The following is a 20,692-nucleotide window of genomic DNA, read 5'->3' as shown; positions in this document are numbered from 1 at the left end:
CCCCTCTCCCCTCCTCCATGTCCTCCTCTTACTCCTTCTCCCTCCTCCTCCTCCATCTCCTCCTCATTCCTCTTCTTTTTCCTTCTCCTCTTCCTCCTCCTCCTCCTCCTCCTCCTCTTCCTCCTCCTCCTCCTTTTCCTCCTCTGACCGTCTGTGTGACTCTGTGCATGAGACAGATCCCTTTAGCATTACCTGATTTCCAAATCTCATTTGCTTCAATCCACTCAATAGTCTCCAGCTTGCCAGTCTCCTCTGCCTCTCACTTCTCCAGTTCCTATGAACTTGGTTCTGATTATGTCACTGCGCCTCTCTGAGCTTCAGTGGCTGTCCGGTACCTTCAGAAGTGCTCAGGCTTAGGATGGTGATATCTGAGGCTACCACAGAGCTCCGGCCTCTCTGCTGTCTCTTCCAAATCCACGTCTTCCGCTCCCGCATTCTTTTCCATACCACTCTCTCCGCCTGAAATCTCCCACCTGGACTCTGAGAATAATTGCCATCTATTGACACTTATTCCAAGCAGCAGGCTAAAGTATATATATATTTATCTTCTTTTGATCCTCAGCAACCCTAAGAAGCAGGCACAATGTTAATTTCCATTGTACAGATGATATCACTAAGGCACAGAGGGCTGCAGTAACCTGCCCAAAGAGACACCCTAACAAGGACTAGAGCCAGGAAGAACTAAGCAGTCTGGTTCCTGACTTTTTCATTAAACCACTGTGTTCTATGCTAGGGAAGCCCTACCTGTCTTTTCAAGCTTAACTTGAAGGGCACATTTCCATGAGGACATCACTGACTGTCACAGTTCACTCTGAATTCTCCCCTGTGTGGCTTCGCCCTTATCTTTGTACATGTGTGAAGCCCTGATTTCCTTTTTCAGGAATATAATCTTCTTTGGGCTGGCTCTCTCCTTAGCTAGACAGAGAGTTCTTGAGAGAGGAAATTATCTTATGGTGTGAGTCATCTTTCCACTTCTGGGCCTAAATCAGTGCCTGCACACATGGTAGACACTGGCTGTTGGTTGAGAGAATGTCTGGGTCCTAACCCTGTGAAATGCTGTATCCATTGAAAAACCAAGATCCACACGTGATGCTGAGGTTACACATTGAGGCAGAAGGAGATGGTGAAGTCCCTTTTTGGAACTCCTGTGGTCAACCCTTGGTTGAACTGTTTGAATGATAAAGAACAGTTGCCTTGAGGTCAGCAATGCCTGGGTGCTAATTCCAGCCCAGTCAGTCTCAACCTGCATGGCTTTGGAAGAGTCATCAGATATCCCCAAGCCTCAGTTTTCCTGTTCTGTAGAATGGGGATGCCAATCCCTACATCAGAGGATTGCTGTAAAAATCTGATGAAATGATGAGTGTAGACTACCATGGAATGCTCAGCTAATGAGTATCAGAACCTGCATAATTGTTGTCTTATATGTGTTCTGGGTTGGACATTCAGGGTCACTTGTAATCTTGCTCAGGCATACCTATCCATCTTCCTTCCCCACCGTTCACTAAGAATCACTCTCCTTTGTCTCTGTCAATACAGCTCCCATAAATATGCTTGATTCCAAGTTTATAACCTCCCTTTTCTTTACCAGCCTGAATTCATTTTCTTAGTGTTATCATGTAAACATGTTCTATGTCACCCACTTCTTTCCTCAAAATTTTCCTTTTATGCACCACAACTGCCTTGACGAGGCCCCCATCATTACGAATTTGGGCTCTTTGTAATAGTTCGCCATCATAAACACTACCACATGGAACCCTTTTCCCTTTTTTTGGCATAAAATGTGGCCTTCACTTTGGAATCTGTTTCCTTCTCTTAGAGCCGAATTTCAGAATGAGATTATTAAAGAAAATCTGTTGTTTGACTTAGGCCATAATTAGCTATCAAGTTATTTTAATTTGTAAGTTAAATGGGGCCTAGGAAAATGCAGGAAGACATTCATTTCCCCGCTAAATGTATCTGAAATCCGCCCTCCCTTTCTTTGTCACCATTCTGACCACTGCCACCTCTCCTTTCCCACTTGCAACTATCCCCGCCTCCAGATGCAGTCTCCTGAGGCAGCCAGAGCAATCCTTTCAGAAACATAGACCAGAGAAGGTTACTCCCCTAATTTAAATCATTCAGTGGTTTCCTCTGATTCTTGGAAGACCATCCCCACTCTGTGTCCAGCCTTCAGATCCGCTCCCCCCTGGGTCTGGCTCCTGCTCTCTTCACTTCATTAGCCTTTCCTTACACTGCAGCCACAGGGACTTCCTTCCTGTTGCAAGAACCGCCTGTCCCTCCCCCTGGCCAGACCTCTTATCACTCCCCAGCTGCCCCCCTGGCTGGCTGGTCCCATCTCACCTCCCAGCTCTCAATGCCAATGTCAACTCCTCGGAACTGTCCTCCATGCAGACCCATCTAAGGTTCCTCCTTCCCACCCTCCACCTGCTGCTGTGATATCACCCCCTACTTCCGCCGTAATATTATGCTCTAAAGATATCTTATTTGCTTTTTTATTATTTTTCTCTCTAAAATATATTTCATATCCTTAAACCAAATACATAAAAAGTATTGGATCATATTCGTTGAATAAATGAGTATATGAACCTCAACGTCGGCTCATTGGAAAGTGGCCAGTTTTATCTCTCTCAGATGGATGGTTCAGAGGGATCCAGCGTAAACCAAACCTCCCGGTGCAGGCCTCCAGGGATTCTGTTTCCCCGGAGGTGGACTTCCTGGTGCATAGGGTGTTAAACGTGTCCCAGTGGTGGCTGTGAAAACAATTTTTTTTCATGGCTTTAGGTCATGGAGCTCGCAATTTACTGCCGCCATTGGGTAAGGTTTTTGCAAGAGAGAATCCAAGGAGAGTAGGCACCAGCCCTGCACTTCGCAGCTCACACACGCCCCACCGCCAGTCCTCAGGATTTCCATGGTCAAGTGAACGTCCTGGTTCATAAAAGTTTGGGGAATTCTGCACATGCCCGCTTCCCCTTGGGAATTTCCAAGTGTATCTCAGACCCTGGGAAGTCCTGCAGCCCAGAGACCTGAATTGCTTTGTTTACCTCAGTGTCTGAGAAACCATCCTGGCCACAGAGTTTATTCACCATCATCCCCACCTGGAACGTGTAGGAACAGAAGCAAACATAGAAATGCAGTTTTGGAAGTGCTGTCTTAGCCCACACGGTTTGTCAAAAATCCCAAATACGATGGTCTAAATCCTCAATCTGTCACTGTCTCTCTCCTCCTGCTGCCGCGGAGGTGGCCGGGGGCCTGCTGGCCCAGAGTGGGTGCACCTGGCCTCCCTCCTCTTCATTAGGCTCCGCGCCCAGTCCACAGTGCCCAGAGGTACATGGCACAATGCGAAGCGGAAAGCTGTTGTTGTGGAATTGAACACATGGTGAGAAGCGGCTCCAATGTGTTTTTGGTAGCAGTGACCCCCTCCCGAGAGGCCAGTGGATGCTGAAATGCATCGTCTGGAGGCAGACAGGGAGGCAGTGCAGGGCTCGGCTGCTGCCTTCATATCCGTGTGGGGTTTCATGGGCAGCTGTTGGGTAGTCACTCCCCCAAAGCGGTGTGCCTTGTGACGTAGACCTTGGCTTTCAAATAAAGCAGCGTAAGATTCGAGGAATGTGAGGAAGGGATTCCTGAGACTCGGGGGTCTTTAAAAGCAGGGTTTGTCTTAGAAATGTAGTTCAACCAGAGAATGACCTCAAGCAAATGAAGAAGCTGTGTTTTGCCTCAGTTTTCTCATCTGTAAAATAGGGTTAGTAATACTAACATCCTATTTAAGTTGTGAGGCAATGCCTGCGAAAGGTATAGTCCAGTGCCTGGCATATACCTGGCCCTCTCAGTAAACAGTAGCTAATATTCTTTTATATATAATTGATTTCAGAGAGGAAGGGAGAGGAAGGGAGAGATATAAACATCAATGATAGGAATCGAGCCCATAACCCGGGCATGTACCTTGACTGGGAATCGAACTGTGACCTCCTAGTTCATAGGTCAATGTTCAACCACTGAGCCACGCCAATTGAGCAAGAGTACCTAAGATTGTTGTTGTCAAGGCCCTGCTCATTTTACCTCCTGAAGCTCACACCTCCATGTCCAGGCCAGTGCCTCGGACTTGGTGGAGGTTTCAGTATCCCTCATCCATATCTTGCAGCAGCCTCTTCATCCACAGAGCCGTCTTCCCTCCGGATGGCTGGAATGATCTTTTAAAAACACAGTAAATCTGGCCGTGTCATTCCCCTGCCCAGAACGCTTTCCTGGCGCCCTGTCACTGGCAGGGGCGCTCCTCAAGCATTAGCAGTGAAGGCCGATGGGAATCAACATACCCCCGCAGCGTCTGCAGCTGTGCTCCAATGACAGTGGTCCAAAGCCCACATCCCAGAGTCCATCTTTAAAAAAATCCATGCTATTCTATTTCACAAAGTATGCTTATTTTAGTCTAAATTATGTTACATTGTTTGTCAGGTAGATTACTTAGCATTGTCTGAAGTCTGTAGGGAACATGGGGATCCCAGGAAGAAGAACCGCACTATGATGATAACCCTAGGGAAGTGGTCAGCAAACTCATTAGTCAGCAGAGCCAAATATCAACAGTACCGCTTCAAAATAGACTCGCCCAGGCCAAAAACCGACTTCTGCGCATGGGCCACGAAGTTTCAATCGCACTGTACGTGCGCCCGCACTTGGTATTTTATGGAAGAGCCACACTCAAGGGGCCAAAGAGCCGCATGTGGCTCGTGAGCCGCAGTTTGCCAACCACAGCCCTAGGGTGATACTGTCCCATCCTCAAAGGGTTCCCTTAGGATCAAATGAGATATTGCTAGGAACGCACTGGGCACACGGCCAGTTGCACCTGTGGGCTGTTGCTTTATTGTTTACTGTTCTTATCACTTCTAGTTTATTATGACTGTTAATGTTGTCTGCATCACTACCCTGTAGGGATCCATTTACCCAATTTGAGAAGCAAGAATCTGTAGGATGAAGGGCACACTGTTTAATAGGATTTAGTCGCCATAGCCTGCCACATAAAGTCCTTCCTGGCCTGGACTCCAGCCTCCCTCCCACCCCCGCCAGGCCCCGGTCACTGCATTCTGTGGCCTTCAGCACACTGGCCCTTTCTCTCTTCTCCCTACATGTCTCCCAAGTGTGTGCACTGCTCACGCCCTCCCTCCTCTTCTCCCTGCTCTTCTTCAGGCCATAAACCGATACTCATTTGTTCAAAATGAAAAGTCTTCTCTGTGAAGACACCCAGGCCCCAGCCTGCCCTCAGCCCTCACTCAGCGGAGCGTGCCACTCCTTCCCGGTTGTTTGCAGCCCTGTGCTGCTCTCTGTCCCAGCCCTTCTCAGTTCGGCACAAGTACACGTGGACACCTCTTTTGCCTCCTTCCTTTGACGGTCCTGTGATGGAAAGGACAGCGATGTATGTCTCTCTGTAGCCCAGATGCCTAACACAGAACTGGCATAGACTAGTGCTGCCTGAATGGAAGGATATCTGAATAGATGGATGGACGGATGGGTGGATAGATGGATGGATAGAAGAAAATAATTGAGATTTTCATGGTATTTAAGGGATTAACAAGATGTGGTGCAACCAGCATCTATGGAGCATTTAGTATGTTCTAAGCTTATCAAGTATGCTTCATTTTAAAACTCCCCCAAATTTCACTCCACAAAAGCGGAAATTCAAGCTCACTTGGGCTCATTGACTTGCCCTAGAATTCAGAGCCCTGGCAGGGCCCACATCTCAGTTCTCAGATGACCTGAGTTTTAGTCTCAGCTAGCCAGACCAAGACCTCCGGGCTGTGAAATTGTGCAAGATAAATGCTGGGAAGAAGTTGTAGCTTTCCTTGCCCTGGCAGGTGTCTCTGTAGTGTCCGTGCTGCTGGGAGGGTGTGCAGGAGCTGCAGGTTCGGGAAAGGAGGCATCTCTCTGCGAGCCGTCAGGACTGTCCCTAGCAGGCTGCGCCTGGCCCCAGGAGCCCAGTGCCAAGTCCTCAGGAGAGGCAACCCGAGTGGTTATGTCACTTGCCCATGCTCCGTGAGATTTGAAGGCACTCACTCACCTTTTTTGGGCAGGTCATGCATGTAGAAGGTGTTCCACCCAGATCTCTGCCCATCAGCACTTGATCCTTAGTGAAGGGCAGAGTGTTAGCTGTTTGTACCACAGTGGGATACATGGGAAGGTGGTGTGGGCTGTTGACTAGGCCAGTGGTCAGCAAACTGCGTCTTGGCAAACCGTGGCTCACGAGCCACATGCGGCTCTTTGGCCCCTTCAGTGTGGCTCTTCCACAAAATACCGGCTCTTCCACAAAATACCGACTTCTGTGCATGGGCCACAAAGTTTCAATCGCACTGTACGTACGCGCCCGCACGTGGTATTTTGTGGGAGAGCCACACTGAAGGGGCCAAAGAGCAGCATGTGGCTCGCGAGCTGCAGTTTGCCGACTACGGGACTAAGCTGGAAAAATAATTAAAGAGGGCTTCACAGCGGAGGTGGGCTTTGACGAATGCGTTCCTGTGAACCAGGGAGAGAGGTTGGGAAGGCATTGCTGGTAGAAGAAAGACAATATGGGAAGGCCCATGGGAGTGATGCTGGCAGGGCATCATGGGAATATCTGGGGGAAACCATGAACAAAGAACATGCTGGTGAGGGGGGCAGACCCTAGAAGTCCCTCCACAGTTCCCTGCTGCGCTCCACACTGGGGGAGAGGCACATTCTGCTCCTTTCTCTGCCCTGATAGGTTAGCCCCAACAGGCTCTTTTACCGTGAGGCGCTGATGTTAACATGTTTTTTTCCTGTTTATTAGTAATCGTCTATAAGTTATTCTCTTGGTTGGGAAAAACATTCAGAAACATGAATGGCTTCACATCATTTGCCTTGTTGGGTTGCATATTGAACAGGATCTGTCTTCATTCCCGTGGCTCCCGTCTTGGTGCCCCCAAGCCCTGTGCCCCCTCAGCAGCCTTCCCTTCCTGCCCAGGAGTTTGGGCAGAGCTTGCTTGCCCCTTTTGCCAAAGGAAGTTCTGATAGTGAATAATCAGAAGGAAGTTCAAGTTGAAACCACGAGGGAGTTACAGGGGCAGAGAGAAGACTGGCTAGACCCCAGGTACCCAGAGTCTAGCCCCAAATCAGTGGTGAAAAGCCCCTTTCCTGGACCTCCTTGCCATTTCTCCAGCTGGGTTTTCCTCCTCGTCTCTGCCGAAAGCCTGCTCTTCCTTGAAAGCCTTAAGGAAACTTTCTTCATGAAGTCTTTTTTTAAAAAAATATGTTTTTATTGATTGCAGGGAGGAAGGGAGAGAGAGGGAGAGACAGAAACATCAATGATAGAGAATCATTGATCCGCTGCCCCCTGCACGCCCCCTACTGGGGATCCATCCCGCAACCCAGGCATGTGCACTTGGTCAGAATCAAACCCAGGACCCTTCAGTCCACAGGCCGATGATCTACCCAGGGAGCAAAACCAGCTAGGGCTCCATGAAGTCTTGTCAAAAGTTTCCCAAATAAAAGCCATGCAAACTCCCTCCAAACTTCAATAACCTTTTCTCCATCTTCCTTATGATATTTGTCATGAATTACCTTTCATTAGCGTAATTTATGGCCACTTCTCTTCTCCCTTAATTAATTCCTTAAGCACAGTGACTGTTTCCAGGTCGTGTCTCGTTTCCACATACCAACCTTAGTCCCTGACAAATAGCAGATGCTCAGTGAAGGCGTGATGAGTTAATGGACAATTAACTCAAACGGGCTGCGTGATCTTGGACAAGACCTTCAGTCCCCGGGCCACAAGGTTCCCATCTAAGGAGCTGCGTGGCTTTGTGGAAATGAACTCAGGGTTTGGAGTCAGATCCGTATGGACTCATATCCCAGCACTGCCTCTGGCTCGCTCAACTTTGGCCAGTGACTTACTGTGCTACATCCCCATTACCCAGTCTGCAATTAGTACAGTCAGCCTCCTTCTCAGGAGGCTGGGAGCGCTGGAGTTAATGTATGCAAAGTGCTCAGCAGGCCACACTGAACACACTGAGCACTAATAAATCCTGCTTGCTCATTTGGAGAGCGCAGGTGATGGGCTGGACCATTTCCTCAGGTCTCCTCCAGCTCAAATGGCCTTTGATTACAAATCTGATTGGAAGCATTTAGTGACTCGTGTGAAGCCCAGTATTTGGAGTCAGAGAACCTTATGTGCACCCAGCTCTTAAGTTCAGTGGGTCCTTGAGGAAAACTGCTCGATCTTGGACTCCATTCCAAGCACCTGGGGTGTGACAATACCTGCCCTCTTGTCTCCCAGGGCTGCGGTGAGCATATTTTGGAAAGCTCATGGAAACGCTCCTCTCACACACACTGAAGATTAGCTGCATCCTGGAATCGGAGCACTGGCTTCTTCACAGACAGGACAATGTGTGTTTTTATCTGGGAGCCTTCTTCTAGGGCCTCTGGCTTTCCTTTTCTTGACCTCAGGCCTCTCCTGAGAGAAGCTGCCAGGGCCGATACCACGACAACTCAGCCACCCCAGGTCGTGTTGGACTGAGGCAGCGGAGAGGTAATTGGTAGTCCGAGCACACAGCCGCTTCCATAAATCTTCCCTGATGTGTCTTTCAGAGAAGTTTGTGTTCCTGAAAGTGTGTGTCTCCTCCAGGCGGTTTTCTTTGTTCATCTGAAATATGCCAGGTGGCTGTCAGTGCATTCTGTCTGGCCCGGCCGGGTGGAGCGGCAACTGCAAACAGCCTTAAACAGAAGGCTCTGGGTGTGGTCCTGGTGGCGTCTGCCGACACAGCTCAGGGACACTTCCCTCCTCGGAGGGCTCCGGTGCTCTGTGGGCGAGAGTTGCGGAAAATAACCACCCTGCCACTTTGTGAATTACTACAGCAAACATTCATCTGGCTCTTAATCCAGGCATTTGGTTGGGGCCCAGGTGGGCAGGCCTTCTGGTCCGGGTGAGGCAGGCTAATCTGACCTGGATCAGCCAGCTACCAGAGGCTGGGCCACAGGCAGAGGGCTCCAAGCACCGCAGAAGGAGATGCAAGACGTTTGGGGCTTAAGCTCAGAAGCGCACATCATTCTCCTCGCTTCATTCTCTCGCTCGTAGAGTCACGAGGCTGTCTCAGACTCGAGTGGAGGAACAGACTTCATTTCCTTTTTTTAATATATATTTTATTGATTTCAGAGAAGAAGGGAAAGGGAGAGAAAGATAGAAACATCAATGATGAGAGAGAATCATTGATTGGCTGCCTCCGGCACACCACCCGCAACCCAGGCATGTGCCCTTGGCCGGAATTGAACCTGGGACCCTTCAGTCCACAGGCTGATGCTCTGTCCACTAAGCCAAACCAGCTAGGGCAGACTTCATTTCTTGAAAGAGAAAGTGGTAAGATACTGGGGTGAACTTTGAAACCTGCAACTTTTGATATTCCAGGAAGCCTCTGTTTTATGGTGAAACCTAGGGTGATCCTCACAAGCGCATGAGGTAAGCACCATCATTCCCACTTTGTGGATGGAAAAACTGAGGCTGTGAAATATGTGACAAAATCATAATGTCAAGGGAGGATCCAGTCTCCAATCCTCATCCTTCTGTAGATGATCTGAAGGCCACAGGCACTCCTTCTGTTATTGCACTTGCGTTATTGAGCTCCACCGGTGCTGTGTCTTTTACACATGGGAGACACGACCTTCCACCAGCACAAAGGTTACGCCTGGCTTTATTGCGGTTGTCTGGGACTGAACCCGCAATATCTGCCAGGTACGTCGGTATACTTTTTTGTACCTCTGCTACCTTGCCTGTCTGTGCTAAAGAGGTTTGGATCTCAAGCCATTGCTAGTGAGATACAGCCTGGCTTGTGGTGTATGGACTTGGGATCCTGGCTCCATCCTGGCAAAGGCCTATGGTCTGTCTAGTGCAAGATCAGCAAATGTTTTCAGTAAAGGGCCAGATAGAAAATGTTTGAGGCCTCGCTGACCATGAGGTAAACTTAAGGATAGTATGAAGTCACTTATACAATGAGAGAACATTCATTTTCTATAAATTTTATGGATGGAATTCAATATATAATAATTACCAAGTACCATTTTTTATGAAGTTTTAATGAGAAGAATGGAATTTATTAACGATACTCAAATATGAATTTCATATAATTTTCATCTCTTAACATATTCTTGTTTTGATTGCTCTAACCACTTAAAGATGTAAAAAAAAAAAAACCCTTCTTAGCTTGTAGTTCATACAAAAACTGGCAGTAGCCAGATTCATCCTGCAACCCCCAGTGTAAGGGGGCATCTCAGATTTTTACTTAGAAAATCTTAGATCCAACCCCTCCTGACCATAACAGCTGTGTGACTTTAGGTAAAGCCTTTTGTCTCAGAGTCCTTGTTGCCCCCCCTCCTGAACATATACGAGGGTAAAACAGTTTCCAACGTTCTCTTCGTCCATCAGAGATGGAAGTGAATGTCAAGGTCATCTCATTTGACCTGCTTGTAGATGCCAAGGATGGTAGAGGGGAGACCTCATCCATGCCACAGACAGGAACTAGGAGACCCAGGCATGGAAGCCCCCCGACTTACAAACTGCCCTCTCTGTGTGCCATTTGAACGTGTGAAAGCATGTAGGCCTTATAACCTGCAGTAGAATTGACTGTTGGGGAATTGGGGTAAAACACATTATTAAACGCTGGCAGCGTGGGCTCTTTTCTGATACAACTGTAATCAAACGGGTAAATGCCTTAGGAGGTTACCAGGAGAAGCTCCGATTTCCCCATGTTTGGGGGAGACATGGTTGAACGTGCTGAGGATGTGGGGTGGAGTGCAGGGGCCTCAGCAAGCTGTGCTCCAAATAGACGCTCAGGGGCAGGGAGTGGAGGATGTTGCTGAGCAGTTGGGACTCTTTCATCAGCTCCTATTCCATACTTTCCTATTGGGCTTCAATACTTTGGGGAAAAGTTCCAAATCTAGAATATATGTTTTCAAAGACAGAAATGATTTTATTTGTAACAGAAGCTCCCATTCCTCTATGGAAAGAAAGCTGGCAAATGGGTTAGACTTTGAACAGCTTGGTGCTGTAAGCTGATGAGGTCCTCTTCCTCACACACACACACACACACACACACACACACACACACGCGCCATGCTGGGTGAAATATAGCTTCTTTCAATAAATGTAAGTTCAACTCAAAATGAAGAAAGGGAAGTCCTCAGGTGTCAGGGATGAGGGAGAAATGTGAAGCCTGGGCTCTGAGCGTAGAAGCTGGTGTCATGGCGGGCAGGCAGGTGGGATGGGATAAAAGTGAAGAGAAAGGACAAGGAAGGAAAAGATGAAAGGTAACGTAGCAATAAGCCAAGAGCATGGGGAATCACAGTAAATATAATTTTCATATTAGAGCTCAGAAATATAATTTTCCTAAAACATAGACACAGAAGTTTGACAGAGAAGGAAAAGAAAACATATATGCTAAGTAAACACCAATCAAATGGAAGCTGGGGAAGAAATATAAATATATAACAAAATACTCTGGGGAAAATGCTTTGGGATCTTGATAGGGATTGTATTGAATCTATAGAGGGCTTTGGGCAGTATGGATATTTTAACATCATTAATTCTTCTAGTTGTTGCAGACAGAATACCTTTCAATTTATTGAAATCTTCTGCAATTTTTTTTAGCAGTGTCTTGTAGTTTTCAATGTAGAGGTCTTTCACCTCTTTGGTTGAATTTAATTCTAAGTATTTTATTGTTTTTGATGCTATTGTAAGTGGAACCATACTCTTTATTTCCCTTTTAGAGAATCCATTGTTAGTGTGTAGAAATGCTACAGATATTTGTACACTAATGTGTCCTGCAACATTCCTGAATGTGTTAATTAGATCTAAGTTGTTTTGTTGTTGGAGTTTTTAGGGTTTTATATATTTAAATCATGTTATCTACAGAATAAAGGTTTGTTTATTTTTAGGTCTAAAAAATGTCACTAATTAATTATTAAAAGGACAGTTCACCAGGAGACAAATGAAATTTGTGCTTATGTGCAGGAACAAAACAGCTCCCAAATAGGTAAGGAAACAAGTGAGAGAAGTTCAGCAAGTTGATGACTATATAGTCAAAGTGAGAGATTTTATAGAACTCTTCCTAGTAGATCAAGTAAGCAAAATAATAATCTAGATAAATTGAACTCTACTGCTAAGAATATAATCATATGGGCATGTATAAAATTCTGTCCCCAAGAATCAGAATTTAAAGATTTTTCTCAGGAAGTGAGAAATTCTCTTTATGGGTCTTGATATCTTATAACTTCAATTATCTGGCTTTGGCCCCATTTCATGAAATTTTATTTTATTTTCCGCGATGACTCTTTGCAACATTGATGACTAAATGTGGTTTAATTTTGATGCCTCTGCAAGACATTCTTTCCCTCAGGGGTGGGAGGAGGGGGAAGCAGTTAGTGTGTGCTGGTTTTATTTAGATCTTGTTTTCCGGGGTAGAAGGCGTTGTGGAGGGACTGTGGCTGAAAGAAAACACTTCCAGAAACCATGGGCACTGGCCAGATAAAGTGGTAGTATTTAATACTTTGTTTCGGTGCATAGCCCTCATATTTCTCCTTCAGGCCATAGAAATAGTCCATTTTGTCAGAATAGCGTCTAGAAATAAAAAGGCCCTATTTGTGAAGTCTAGTTGTGAAGGTTCTGGGGAGTAGCTGTGACATCTGACCTCCCCCTATATCTGTCTCCCTGGTTACCTTCCCGAAGACGTTGGCTGAAAAGGGTCAGTGTGCTCCCCTTCAGTGGAATGTTGTGATGTCAGTAGCTCTGTTCATAGAGTCCAAGATGGGGAAGGGTCTTGAAGAAATTCTGCTTGCAGGCAGAATGCGTGGGAATAAATGGACAAGATCTTGAGACAGGTAGCTACACTGATAATTACAGCATCCCAGGATCCCTGATAGCTTCTCTGGCCTCATTCTAAGATCTGCATCCATGGTCACAGTACATGCCCTGTCTTGGGAGAGTCCTTCCTAAGTTCTCTCTTGTGCTGCTGCTGCTGCTGAGTCCCATCTCCTAGATTCCAGAATTTCCTGCTAGATCCCTGTCCATGACCTTCATCCATGCCTTCAGCTGCGTGCCTATCACATAGGAGACAAACTGCTAGGCCCTGAGATGACAGTGGAAAACCAGGCACACAGTATCCCAGTCTCTGTGGACTAAAGGCATGGCGGAGGAAGCAGGCAGGCCATCTCTCAAGCAAGGAGGCATTCATGTACAACAATTACAAATTGTTCTAAGTGCATTGGGGGACATGACCTTGGTGTTGGCCATTAAATTGTCCACCTGGCCTGCAGTGAAACCAATCAGGCTTCCTATTCCTCACCTTGGCTGGAAGCCATCTGTGCCCATGACTCCCCCAACACTGTGCTTTTTAAAGAATATATGCTTTCATTGATTTTTAGAGAGAGTGGCAGGGAGAGGGATAGAGAGATAGAAACATCATTGACCAGCTGCCTCCTGCACATCCCCTAATAGGGATCAAGCTCACAACTCAGGCATGTGTTGTGAATTGAACTGTGACCTCCTGAGGTTCATAGGTCAACCTCAACCATGGAGCCACACAAACCGGGCAGCACTGTGCTGTTTTATTCCATTTCTTACTTTGGGATAGATACCTGATAGGAAACAATATTTATAATCAGCCACCTATTTTGTGCCAGCCACTGTTGTTGCCCATGTGTAATGATAGCCACCCTTCCATAACCCTAACTTGTAAAAGAAATGGACATTCCGAGGCATGAGGTTAGGTTGCCCGAGCTCACATGGTCAGTCAGTGGTGGAGCCTGGATATAAACTCAGATCCACCTGCCCCCAGCCACTGTCCCTTCCCCCGCACTGTAGCTCTGCCTGCTTGCAGGGCTTCCCTCCAACACTTGCATTCCCATCGCCCGTGTGGGGCTGGGCACATACACAGGCCTCTGAGGTTGCACTGAAGTTTGGCAGAAATGAAGGCAGCCGCACAAAAGGGCCCTTCCCTCAATCCCCTAATTGCCCTGGTGGGATTCGCATTCATTTTTCTCGCCTAATTATTATTAAGAATATGCCATCTGTGTAAATTAGATTTTATGATTCCGCTCTAAACTTGTGTGCAGTTTCTTTTTTAAAAAACTCTAACCTTTATGTCATTTCATGATGGAAAATGTTGGTTTGATGTACGAGGTCTAATTGTCCCCGCCATGTGTTGGAAACCCAAATGTGGAAGGAAGCATTAAGGTTAAATGATTATATCACAACTTACTTGGTTTGCATTTTGCATCCAGTTCAAAACACAAACCCCTCGCCTCATTAATCCTTTGCAATCCAATCTCCCCGCCCCCCTCCCCCAAATGAAATGATACTTTGGGGATACATTTATATCCTTTTAACAGCCGCCTGACAGTTCTGCTGATGGAGCGCCTATCCACCTTTGCTACTGGATAGTGACAACTCGCCCTGACGGGTCTGTGTACCTAATTGTTCTCTCGCAGTAGATTTAATTAATGCTTACCCTCATCATAATCTTGCAGCTAGCGAGCCCTCGCTGCAGGGGCCGATAATGGCAAAAGGATTTCTTTTTTAGCCAAGAGAGGCTCCAGAAGGCTTTGTAAAAACTCTTAGAGGTTTGTGTGTTTTTTTAAGAGGAAAAGAAATGCGTCCAAGCCTGTTTCATTTCTTTCCCTCCCACGTTAGTGCCACATGTGAATGGATTTGAGGCCACCTAAGGGGATGGGGTTGTTAAACCTAATTTCAGACTAAGTATCGCTAATAGGAGCGGCTCTGACAGGCCCACAAGGAAGATGTATATTTTTTAATATCTTAGCTTAGAATCGACGTGTCCTTGCTTCGTTTTGTTTACGTCTCTGTACAAAATATGTGTTTGTGTATTTTTCTAACGGTCTCCCCAAATGCCACCCCAGTGTTCAGTAATAAATTGCTCAGCGAGAGAGGAGGTATTAAAGAGAAATGACAGGGGGGAGAGACAAAGGGAGTGTAAAGACAAGATTTGGAAAGAGATTATTAGGAAAATCGTATGAAGAAGGGGGGGATGTGTGTACTTATAAAACCCCGTTAGATGGGCATGCTTTGCAAATAACCTGCCCCAGTCCATGCTTGTGAAATATCCATGTGCCATTTGCTTTTGAATACCTGGATGGCAATGCCTGTGTTTGCAAAGAGACTAACAGTTTACAAGACACGTTCACATCCCTTATCGGAGGTGATCTCGGCAACAGCCCTGGGAGGGGAGCAGAGAAGCGTTCATGGATGAGGAGACTGAGGCCCAGAGAGGTTGAGGCACTTGCCCACAGTCACACAGCTAGAAATGAGAAGAACCTGGCCATGAAGCTCCAGCTTCTAAAGCCAAATCCCAGGCTTTCTTTACCACCCAGGCCACCTCCCTGTAGGTTGAAAATGCAGTCAGGGAAGATTGAAGGGAGTGGCTCAAATAGTAGCTCCTCTTGGCCTTTTTTGGTCTTGCTCAAGCATCAGCAGACTGACGGCTAAAAGATACCATCTGAGTGAAGAGGAATTTGATGCTACTTACTTTAACGATCACATGCATTATTAATGATCATTATTACTGTGCGTTATTATGGGAGAGTTCATCCAGTAAGATCCGAGAGGCCTCCGGTAAAATGTGGCCGCTACGTCAATGCCTTGACCTTGCACTCCAAGAGGCTGAAAATGAAATATTCTAGAAACTCGGGATTGTGGAATGGGAAATGAGTACTTAGAAATGACCCCATAATACAGACGAGAAAACTGAGGCATAGAGCGGGTGAAGTGACTTCTCTACCCTGAGCCAATGACAGATCTGGGACCCCAACCCTGGTTTACTGACCCCCAGTTTATTTCTCTGTCCAGTACACTACAGCTGTGACCTTAAGGTGGAAGAGGCTGCTAGGGCCACATGGCTGTTACACAGAGAGCATGTGCACAGTGGGATGAGCGTATGTTTATAGGCAAGAGTCTTTGCGAGGCTTAGGTTGTAGGCTTGGGAACGACCAGGTGCTTCTCCAATCTGACCCATCAACTTCCCAAGCTTTCGTGACTTCTGATGGATCCACCCCCTAATCAATCCATTTCTTAGATCTTTTGAGGTTCTGTGTCCCTTATTCAATCCTGTCCTTTCCCAGGCTAGCGTGACAGGCCTCTAGGGGTGCCATCGGGGTCCAATTGAGCATGCACTTACCACCCATTTCTCCCCCCTGACAATCCTGTTCCTAGGGTGGGCTGCTCCCTGGATGGGTGAAGGGGGCTGTTAATCCTCTTGGAGGGGCAATGCTGCTGCCCCCTGCAGGGTGTGAAGCTTTCCTTTGCTGGTTAAGCAGGCTTATGCTCCCTAGTGTATTATGCTGAATAGTGCCCGCTTTCCTATGCTCCATCGTCCCTGTGTTAACATGTAGCTCCCTTCACTCACACTCCCACTTGGCTTAGTGGATGTGACAGAATCCAGCTCTTGATAGGCAGCTCTGGCTTCCTGGTGTCTTGATTGGACCCAGCAGCTTACCAGGAACGTCTCCCCCTGCAAATGCACAGCTTTATTCTCCAGATGGCCTGGCCTTCTTCCAGAAGCTCAGGGGTCTGCATTATAAGTTTCCTAATTGGCACTTTTGTTATGAACTCCACGCTGTATTTATTACCACCGATGGCTGTTAGACTACAGGGTCCACCAGATCATCTGGTGCAAATGGCCGGGTCTGCACCCGGGCCTGCCCCGCGGCAGAGCCTTTTCCTCTGCGACTCACTCGGAGCTGGCAGCCTTCCCTGCCACTGGGAAGAGGGTCAGGGTGGCATCCCCAAGTATTTAATTTGCTGCCTTCAGAACCCAAAGAGGCCTCCCAAGCCTTCTGCTTCCCCCCTGGAAGTATAAGATGCAGGGCTTTCTCATTTATTTTGGAACCGATGCGTGGCATGCCACAGACCACAGACACCTAAACTCTTCAGTGACTTGGCAAACCCCGGTTCTTCATCAGATTTCCAGGACCTTCTGGAGCACACGTCTTACCAAATCCCTTCAGACCGCCGTGCCAGAGGGTAGGGCCATTAATACAGCTGTGGGGCAAGACTGTAAATGTGCAGTGCTCCCCGCCCCAGGGGAGTGGAAACTGCTTCTGACCCTCCTTCCAGACAGAGATGGCAAAGACCCTCTCTTCCAGGTCAGTAGCCACAGACTGCCTGCCCAAGGCTGTGTGAACTGGCTGCAGCATGGGCACCACATCTGGCGGCTGCCCTTGAGCCTACAATCGGTTTGATCTGTCAAACCAATTGCTCACTGCCATCCTGCTGGACCCAGCTGAGTTCTGAAGGGACCCCATTGGTGACACCCTGCATCTTCAAGGTCTTCAGGGCGGGGTCACTTATCACACCCGTCCTGCTGGACCCAGCTGAGTTCTGAAGGGACCCCGTTGGTGACACCCTGCATCTTCAAGGTCTTCAAGGGGTCACTTACCACACCCCACACACTGAGGATGAGATACTGGTCTGGGTTTCCTCTCTTGGTTGGGGGTGGAAATGCCTTTACGTGCCTTTCCCACTATCACAGTTTATCATAGAGACCAAGGGAGCAATAAATATTACAAATGTCCATGTAAATTATACATGCGGAGGCTGGGAAAATGATCATTCCGTTAACTGGCAATTCATATACCCCCCACTCTACACAGGCCTTGTGTCCCGGGGTATCTGTGTCAACTTGTATTCTACTGTCTTTGGAAAATATTGCCCTGGCCCAGTAGCTCAGTTGGTTAGAGGGCCATCCCTAAACGCCAGGGTTGTGGGTTCAATCACCAGTCAGGGTACATACAAGGAACGTATAAATAAGTGGAACAACAAATTGATGTCCCCCCCCCTCTCTCAAAATAAATCAATAAAAATAAATAAATAAAAATAAAAAGGAAAATACAATGTTCCTCTTACCTGGGTGATGGTGACCCAAGTACATGGTATAGGCCCCTCTGAGGAAGGCCTGGAGGAAGGTTGCTATGTGCACTTGCTGTGGGTTTGCAGCTTTTCTCACAGGCGCTGAGGCTCCCCCTTTAGTCGGTGGATTGAAAACAGCCTGCCCCAGCTCTGAGGGTCAGGCCAGGTCTAGAAGCCGGCGTGTGGCAGAGGCTTAGCAAATACTCGCCGTCATAGCACGATGACTCATTTTGCTGGAAGTGTTCACAATGTGTGTGGGAAGGTGGAGTTTTTAGTCATTCACCAGCAGATATGACAAAATTTCCCTCTGAGCCACCACCTTCTTCTATTTCGGGCTTTTGCATCCCTCCCCCGTACCCACTAGGAGCCAAAATATTTTGTAATTGTTCAGCATTTCACAATTACATAATCTTTGAATACAAATTTCCTCTAATGGGGAGTAATAGCCGTGCAGTGCTGCGGAATTAGCTCTTCATGCTCCCCTGCTATTTATCTGTTCATATCCACCTGGCAAAGTCTACCCGCAGAAAAGCTTTTTCAAGTCAGGCTCTCACCTTCCGGGGAAAGCCAGGGTACCAGACGTGTCGCAAAGAGCTCCCTAACATCTCTTACAAATATCTTATTCAAAGAAGATCTAGGAGGCAGGAATCAGTGTCCCTATTTTTCGTATTACAAACAAAAAAATTTTTTTTAGTTAAAAAAGAATCAGAAAGGTTATGTAATTTTCTCAAAGTCACACAGCAAGGAAGAGCCTGAGCTCAAATCTAGTCCCTGGCATGTGTTTTTTCTAGCACTTAAGGGTGTTAATAACAGAAGGCTTTGTTATTAGCTGGAGAGAGAAACCCTGGGACCAGTGGGTGAGGGAGGCCTTAGAGGGGCCTGCCCCGGAGACCACTCCCTCAGAACACAGCCCACCGTGTCCTCAGCAGGGGTCTCCTGTTCTGGCTGCAGGGAGCCTTGGCCCTTTCACCCCTAAGCCTGAAGCCAGTCCCTGGGAAACCCAGAGCAGTTTGGGAAATAACACATCATGCCTAGCAGACTGGAATTCATTTCTTTCAGATCCTTCCTTTCTAAAGAGAGTTCCTCATGTAACCAGGCAGGCGAGTTCCTGGAACACATATAACCAAGTCCTTCAGGATCCGTGGGGGGATGGGTCCCAGGTCTCCCAAGGATACCCAAGTCCACAGATGCTCAAGTCCCTTATAGGAAATGGCATGGCATTTGCATACAACCTATGCAGTCAGCCCTGTTAGTGCAGGATTCACATCCACAGATTCAACCAACTGCAGATCGAAAATATTTTTGGGGGGGTGAGGGGAAATCCCAGCAAGTTCCAAAAAGCAAAACTTGAATTTGCCACACACCAAGCATGATATGCTGAATCCAAACCGAAGAAGTGATATGTAGGCGTACCCTGCTGTAGCTTCTATGCAAATATAGGTTATATGCAAATACTGCTTTATGTAAAATGCTTGAGCATCAGTGCATTTTGATAACCACGGGATGGGATGGGAGTGTTCTGGAACCAATCCCCCGTGGTTTGCATTTAACATATAGGCTTCAGTAGGACATACCTACCCACCACTTCATTCACATGAGTTTGGCCTACTGTTCAATGCATGGGAAATTCAATTTATGCTTTTTGAAATTCTCTGGGATTTTTTCCCCCCCAAATATTTTCAACCTGCAGATTTGAAACCTGCCTGCCTGTGTTTACAAGAAATTTCCAAACCTACATGTGAATCCTCTTTTCATTAGAGTAGGTAGCCAGAGCTGATGTGTAATCTTCCTATCAACTGTGCAGCTTTGAACTTTTCCACGTGTTTTCACGTGCATTATATATGCATTTCTTCCCCAAGTAATTATTGAGTGCCTACTGTATGCCAGGCATTTAACTAAGTATAGTGAGTATGGTGATGGAGAGATAGAGATTCTAATCTCCTGACCTTTCTATTCTGATGGAAGAGAGAGGCAACAAAGCATGGCATCATCTCAGATAGCAATACACATTATGAAGAAAAATAAAGCCTGGTGTGGAGTGTATGAAAGGGGAAGAAGGGGGTAGCTCATATAGGAGTGGTCAGGGAAGGCTTCTCAGAGGAGGTGGCATTTGAGTGGAAGCCTGCATGAACTAGAGAAGAACATGGAAAGAGCAATGTCATAACCCTGAGGCAAGAACAAGGTTCATGTGTTCGATGATCATCAGAAAGGTGAGGGTGAATGGAGCATGTGTATAAGAAAGAGGACAGAAAGAGATAAGATTGGACTGGCTGTTTTATGGGGGACAAAGGAAGGGACCATTAAAAGCTGCCATATTTTGGCCTGAGTGAATGCATGACTGGAGAGCATCATTTTTGAGGATGGGAAAAACGGGGAAGTTTAGCAGGTTTAGGATGGGTCATCAAGATTTATAGTGTGGCCACCTGAGGGTATTTCATCTGAATTGGAGAGTAGCTTTGCAGAATGTATGGGGCAGATGGAATCATTTTTTCTCTTATAAGAAAACTAGGGGCCCGGTGCACAAAATCCGTGCACTGGGTGTGTGTGTGGGGGGTGGGGGGTGTTGTCCCTCAGCCCAGCCTGCCCCCTCTCACATACTGGGAGGCCTCAGGCGTTGACCCCCATCACCCTCCAATCGCAGGATCGGCCCCTTGTCCAGGCCTGATGCCTCTGCCAGAGGTGTCAGGCCTGGGCAGGGGACCCTCATTTTTCCCCATCACTGGTTCTGCCCCCAGCCCAGGCCTGATACCTCTGGCCCCGGCGTCAGGACTGGGCAGGGGACCCCCC

At 47.3% G+C, this 20,692-nt stretch overlaps 1 protein-coding gene across 2 annotated transcripts in view; it reads left to right on the top strand.

Annotated features, from left to right (window-relative positions):
- Positions 1–20,692, top strand: part of ASTN2 (astrotactin 2) — a 647,457-nt gene that overhangs the window by 104,594 nt on the left and 522,171 nt on the right. The gene's annotated exons all lie outside the window — the stretch shown is intronic.

Source organism: Myotis davidii, unplaced genomic scaffold (assembly GCF_000327345.1).
Source record: "Myotis davidii unplaced genomic scaffold, ASM32734v1 scaffold866, whole genome shotgun sequence".
NCBI lineage: Eukaryota > Metazoa > Chordata > Mammalia > Chiroptera > Vespertilionidae > Myotis > Myotis davidii.
Note: the sequence above shows the minus strand (reverse complement) of the source record. Positions and strands in the feature narration are given on the sequence as shown.